The sequence below is a fragment of the Cynocephalus volans genome, chromosome 9 (genome assembly GCF_027409185.1).
Source record: "Cynocephalus volans isolate mCynVol1 chromosome 9, mCynVol1.pri, whole genome shotgun sequence".
Classification (NCBI taxonomy): domain Eukaryota; kingdom Metazoa; phylum Chordata; class Mammalia; order Dermoptera; family Cynocephalidae; genus Cynocephalus; species Cynocephalus volans.
Window position 1 is genome coordinate 103,999,686 of NC_084468.1, and position 6,749 is coordinate 104,006,434.

Consider the following 6,749-nt stretch of genomic DNA (forward strand, 5'->3'; position numbering starts at 1 on the left):
CAGAAAATATTGGCTTCAAAACAATTTATTACTGAATATATAATTGAGCTATTTATATGATTATAGTATATTAAACTAAGGGCAATTGTAGTGGATTGAATTATGTCCCCCCAAAACTCATTGAAGCTTGGATTGTGCCCCCACATTTTATATATTAGAAACTTAGTCCCCACTGTGACTTTTGAGAGGGTGGGAAATCCTATTACGGTAATTGAAAGGTGGAGCCTTGAAGAGGTCATCGGATTGTAGGACCATGCAGTAATGAATGGATTAAAAATAGTGGTGAGGGGCATGGTTCTGAGGACTTCAAAAGAAAAGGAGCATCTATCTTTCTCTTTCTCTGCTCTGCCATTTTCACAATGTGATACTCTGCCTGCAGTCACTGTCACCACCACCAAGACATTCACCGGCTGTGTTCCCTGGACTTTGGACTTCCTAGCCTCTGAAACTGTAAGCAGTTTCTTTCTAAATTATCCAATTACAGGTATTTCGTTATAAGTAACAGAAACAGACTAATACAGCAATCTTTATAGAATCTGTCATCCACAAAGACTGTAACCTTTTTTCTGAACATTAAAGGAACAAAATATAGGTAAGCATTTATTCTTTGATTTTCTGCATTAAAGGCACTGGGTAATTTAACAAAGCAGTGCAAAAGAAACACTAAATGTGGGAAAATTCTTTATTTCAGGGAGTTATTAGTAGTGGTGCATATATAGCCATATAGAGCAACCCAATTCTCCAGGAAACTTCACAAAATGGTAACCATATTAAACTGAAGACAGGAAAAATGGTGATAGCTGTGCATATGGTATAATATATAGATAAACAATAACCCCAAAGGCCAGGTAAGATGCTGTAAGTTAATAGTAGATTAGATGGTATTTGTCAGTAGAAATTGTAGATGAAAACATTTTTGGATTTGCCATAAAGAACTACACAGAGGGGCCGAGCCCGTGGCGCACTTGGTAGAGTGCTGCGCTGGCAGCGCAGCGACGCTCCCGCTGCGGTTTCGGATCCTATATAGGACTGACCAGTGTACTCACTGGCTGAGTGCCGGTCACGAAAAAACGACAAAAAAAAAAAAAAAAAAAGAACTACACAGAGCATATGGTTCATTGAAACAGGATACATTTTTTAAAAAATCAAACCTTTTAAGTAATCTGTGAAATTACTAAAATTTTAAATTTCTTCACAGGTCAATGTAACATGAAAATTAGTTAAAAGAAAAGCTCTGAAATTTACTGTAAAGTTTAAGCTTATACTTAATTCCCAGTTGAGTAGAATGCTTTCATACTGAGCAGATCATGTAAATTTTTCTAGAATAACCATTTATTTAAATAACATTGACCATGACAGCATAACTAAGAAACACTTAGAGTATTTTTATTTACTCTAAGGATAAAAGTAAATGGCTTTTTAAAGGGGGTTTTTGGCTATCTTTACAAAAAGTAATTTTGGGAGAAATAGCAACACAATAAGATTGCAGGAATCAAAAAGGGTTGGTCCCTTCTTGTGTAGATTGCATTTCTCTTGCTCTGTTTACACCTTCTACGTCCATGTTATTGAAAACCACAGGGCTTCCTGACTGTTCTCAGGCTCAGTTCTTGATGCTCGGGTTCATGTTCATGTTCTTCTCTGCTGTACAGGCCTGAGGACTTTAGCCTTCCTCTTGATCCCCCTTAACACTGTTGCCATCTTCTCTAAGGCTTGCTGGCCTTTTGACATTTCTGGCTATGTGACAGGAAGGATATAGGCTCTCCAGCTCCCCACTTCCTTGCTGCCCTAAAAACAAGCCTATTAGACACTTTCATTTAAAAGTTCTACTCTTATTTATTGTGAGGTAGAGTCTTGATAAAATAATCAGACTAAGAAAATTACTTCTTTTTTTTTTCGAGAAAGGAAAACTTTATTACTTGTAACAAGTAAGGACAACACTGGGGATAGCTCCCAAAAGCAGTGTCTCTCCAGAGAGAAAGTCACATTCCCTTTTATTTAGTACAAACATGAATATGCAAGGATCTTAGGTCATCACATACAGAGGCAGGATCTTGTTGGTACAGATGCAGTTACTCATCATGCTTGCTCATACATCCCATGTTATTTTGATGACACGTAAGCTCCTCCTTGGGCAGAGAATTTAGGATTATGATGAGCAAATTTCACCAAAGTTCAGCTCTCCAGCCTCGAAACTCAGTCTAGTTGCTGCTTCCTGCAATACACCTTTAGGAGCAGTTGTTGGAACAGTTGCAGCTTAACCATTTTCTTATCCCTCAGTCTGCCTACACTCATACAACGTGACAGGATAGACCTTAGAAACACATTTGATATGTATTTTTGTAGAAATATCATTTGCCACTGTTAAAATATTGTCATTTGGACTATTGCTATGCAAAAATTACTATTTTAATTTCTACATTGAACTTTTTCGTTTTCTTTTTTTGTTGTTATTTCCACTATTTCTCATTCCACGGGTGATTATGGATTTGATCAACTCTACTGATTACCTGATCAGTGTCTCTAGTAAGAAACAGCACTCACCTTCCAACTCCTGTCTCAAAAATGATCATTGCTCTATCTTTGTTTATGTCATTTATAATCAGTACCATCACCAGTGGCTTATATCTATGGGTGCTAAAATTCAAGATGAAAAAGACTGTCAATAAGCTCTTATTTTTCAACTAATTCTTTCATATTTTATCTCAACATCGATTCTGCCATTTTTGGCCACCTCTCATCTTCAGGACAACCTCTGGACCTTTGAAACTGTCTTGTGCAAGGTCTTCAATGGCACTTTTTCTCCGGGGATGCTCAAATCTGTTTCTCCCTCTCTGCCAACAGTCTTGATCATTATCTTCTCACACTCTTCACCTGGTGTGGTGCCAGCAGCACTAAACCTCACACTGGGCTTCCAGCGTCATCCTGGGAGTCTGGATCTCTGCCACTGCCCTCAGCATGCCCTATTTGGTTTTCAGGGAGACACATCATGACCATAAATGAAGGGTGACCTGCTGAAATAACTCTTCTGTGTCTACTAACTGAGACAGCAAAGAGATACAAAAATTAAGGCAATGATTTCATGTAGCCTGTTTCACTGATTGCTTCTTGCTGGGCTTCCTTCTGCCTTTCTTCATCATCACCTTTTGTTACAAAAGAGTAGCTAGCAAGATGGAAGAGAGGAGCTTATTTTAATCCAGCAAGGCCTTCAAAGTCATGATGACTGCCATTAGCTCTTTCTTAGTGTGTTGGATGCCCTACCATGTATACCAGGGGTCACTTCTCACCAAGAACCAGTCACTACTTTCAGAGTTGATTATGATACTTACACTGCTAACCACCTCTTTCAATACTGTCTTTGCTCCTTTACCTATTTATTGAAGAGAACTTCAGAAAGGTTTTCAGGAAGTTCGTTCTTGCTTTGTTTGAGTCAACATTTAGTGAGTATTCTTCTCTTCTGCAGAAAGGACACAAAACCTAGATTCAGGAGCCTACATTTAAATTCTGGTTCCTTAAGCAGACATGGATTCTGTCAATTATACCACTAGAGATAGACCCTCTGCTTTTTTATACTATAGTTCCTAAGTTAGAGAGATATCTAGTTAGATCTATGAATATTTAAAGGGCTGCAAGGAAACAATAGGTTATGCTACAAATGTGATTTTTTAAAAAATCTTTTTTCATTGTGGTAAAATATATGTAACATAAACTTTGCCATTTTCACCATTGTTAGTGTATATTTCAGTGACATTAATTATATTTACAATGTTGTGCTACCATCATCAGTATCTATTTCCAAAATTTTTCATCATTTCAAATAGAAACTCTGTACCCATTAAGTAATAACTCTCCATTCTGTCTCCCGAGTCCCTAGTAATCTCCAATCTACTTTCTGTCTCTATGAAGTTGCCTGTTCTACATATTCCATGTAAGTGAAATCATATAATATTTATCCTTTTGTGTCTGACTTATGTCATTTAGCATAATGTTTTCAAGGTTCATCCATGTTGTGACATGGATCAGAACTTCTTTGTTCCTTCTTGTGGCTAAATTATATTACATCGTATGTATATACCACATTTAAAGAATCCATGTATCTTTTTATGAACACTTGGATTGTTTCCACCTTTCGACTATCGTGAATAAAGCTGCTTTGAACATCTGTGTGCAAGTGTCTGTATGAGTCCTTGTTTTCTGTTATTGTAGGTATATTCCTAAGAGTGGAATTACTGGATTAAATGGTTATTCTATGTTTAACTTTTCGAGGGGCCATCAAACTTTTCAGTTTGCACCATGTTACATTACCACCAGCAACGCCCAAATGTTTCGGTTTCCTCACATCCTTGCCAACACTTATTTTTCTTTTTTAAAAATTATAGTCATCCTGGTAGGTTGGAGTGATGCACATGTGATTCTTAGTGCCAATAGTATTTACGGATTTGAATTTCTATCACAGAATCTTCTGGCAAATAGACATGGGAGTGGAGAGGTAGCCTTAGGAGCGACCAAGGCTGGAATACTGACGTTTAGAGGCAAGCTGAGGTGGCCCCAGGAAGGAAACTTCAGAAGGAGCAACTAGAAGAGAGAAAAGGAAAACTAAGTCTACTGTCAAGAAGGATATGTCAGGAGGTAGGGTGTGCAGATTGGTTAAGAAAGGTGATTGAAACATGTCCTTCGAATTTACCCTAGAAAGCCTTTCATAGTGATTAGTGTCAAGAAGAGAAGCAAAATTGCATTGTGCTGACGAGTGAATGGCAGGTGAGACTCCCAAGGCTCTGAGATACCAACTCGTTTAAATTCAGGGAATTAGGAATAATTGCCCCCTCCATTTTCCTCCCACAAAATGTAACTCTCATACATTCTACCAATTAAAAATTAATTTGTGTTAAAGGACTGCTATTAAAATGCAAATATACCTTTTAAGAAGGGTAACTTTCATTCACAAGTTAATGGGAATTACCTTAATCAACTTCACACCCAGCCGAGTGCAGCTAAGCACAGTAATTAGAATATTAGACTTTTAGGGCCGGCCCATGGCTCACTTGGGAGAGTGTGGTGCTGATAACACCAAGGCCACGGGTTCAGATCCTATATAGGGATGGCCGGTTGGCTCACTGGCTGAGCGTGGTGCTGACAACACCAAGCTGAGGGTTGTGATTCCCTTACCAGTCATCTTTATTTAAAAAAAAAAACAAAAAACAAATATTAGACTTTTGATTGTGACCTAGAGGAAGGAAACAACTGGGGTTGGAAGTCCAGCCTGGAGCAAATTTTGGAGGCCCTAAAGGCAGTTTATTTATTTATTTATTTATTTTGTCGTTTTTTCGTGACCGGCACTCAGCCAGTGAGTGCACTGGTCATTCCTATATAGGATCCGAACCCGCGGCGGGAGTGTCGCCGCGCTCCCAGCAGCGCAGCACGCTACCGAGTGCGCCACCGGCTCGGCCCCTAAAGGCAGTTTAATACATGCTATACATGCTATAAAAGAGAAAGGAGACAGAAAGATATGCTGAAAAGAAAGTCAGCTGGTGACTAAGAAAAAGATTTGCCTAGAGGTGGTAAGACCTGAAAATCCAATTTATGCTAAATTGTTTGGGCCCTAAGCCTTCTCTTCCCTCCAGTTCGGTCCAGCACCCATTTAATTTAAATCAGTGTTTTCAGGAGGCAGCTCTCCTTCTCAGTCCTGTCCTTCTTTTATTGGGATGCAGAAGCGAGGTAAACATCTATACTAAATTCTGAGCTTCTTGAGAATAAGAACAGGGTCTTACTCCTCATAAATCTCCAAGACCTGGCTCAGGATCTGGCATGATAAATGAATGTTTTTTAACAATTAGATAAATACATGGATGTGGCTATTAATTAATTCTGGAGGTGGAATTTTATTTATTTGTGGGATCTTTAGAATGTCCTTACTCAAGCATGCTGAGGACCTACAATATTTCTTTTGCTTCATTTGCCAAAAGGCGCCAGCAATCAGGGAGCTGCCATCTGATAACACTGCTTTCCCTTTTTCATCTCCAGCAAAAGCAATTGAAGATTTAGGTGTATATATTAAGAATTCATTATTGAAATCTCTATTATTTGTTTATTTTTCTCCAGAGCCAGTATGAACTTTACTTAGTTATAAGACTCAAAGGCAATAAAAATAGATCATTATTTTTTTTCTCTATCAAATCAAACTTGATTCCAAGTGCCTTCCCCCATAGTCCAGAGGATTCTGGGAGAGCTGTAAGGACGTGGGTTCTTAGCAGCTCCCACTAATATGCCTCTTATCCAAGTCTGCACTATCCCTTGAAGGCAGTGGCTCCATTTCTTCCTGCCATGCCAAGCTGAACCATGTAGGGGCATTTTCACCAAGGCTAGCATCCCAGCAACCATTCTCCTCTGACGTCCTGCCATATCTCCTATGGCTGGAGTAAAAAAGAGGGGAGAAGGGAGATCAAGGACCTTGACTAATCTTACCCTGGTAACTCACTAAGTCAAACTTCACTTCTCTAAGCTTTCAACATTTTAATGTATGTTGTCCCCTCACAATTTCTTCATATGGCTAGAAGGCCTGGAAACTCTGATGGACTCCTGCTTTGCTCTTTTATTTTGGTGTTACATTTCATGTGTTTCTAGTCTTCCGATGTCTAGGCCCAAAGATTCCTTTCTATATAAAGGCCTGACTCCCCAGTTTGTAGGCCTGAAGATGCAGAATGCTAGAGGTGAGTCAGAGTCAGTCTCAGGATACCTGTGTCAGTGCTTCCAGT

General features: G+C 39.0%; 1 pseudogene; it reads left to right on the forward strand.

Annotated features, from left to right (window-relative positions):
* Positions 1-2,480: 2,480 nt before the first annotated feature.
* LOC134385572 (probable G-protein coupled receptor 33) lies at positions 2,481-3,498 on the forward strand (annotated as a pseudogene).
* The last annotated feature ends 3,251 nt before the right edge of the window (positions 3,499-6,749 follow it).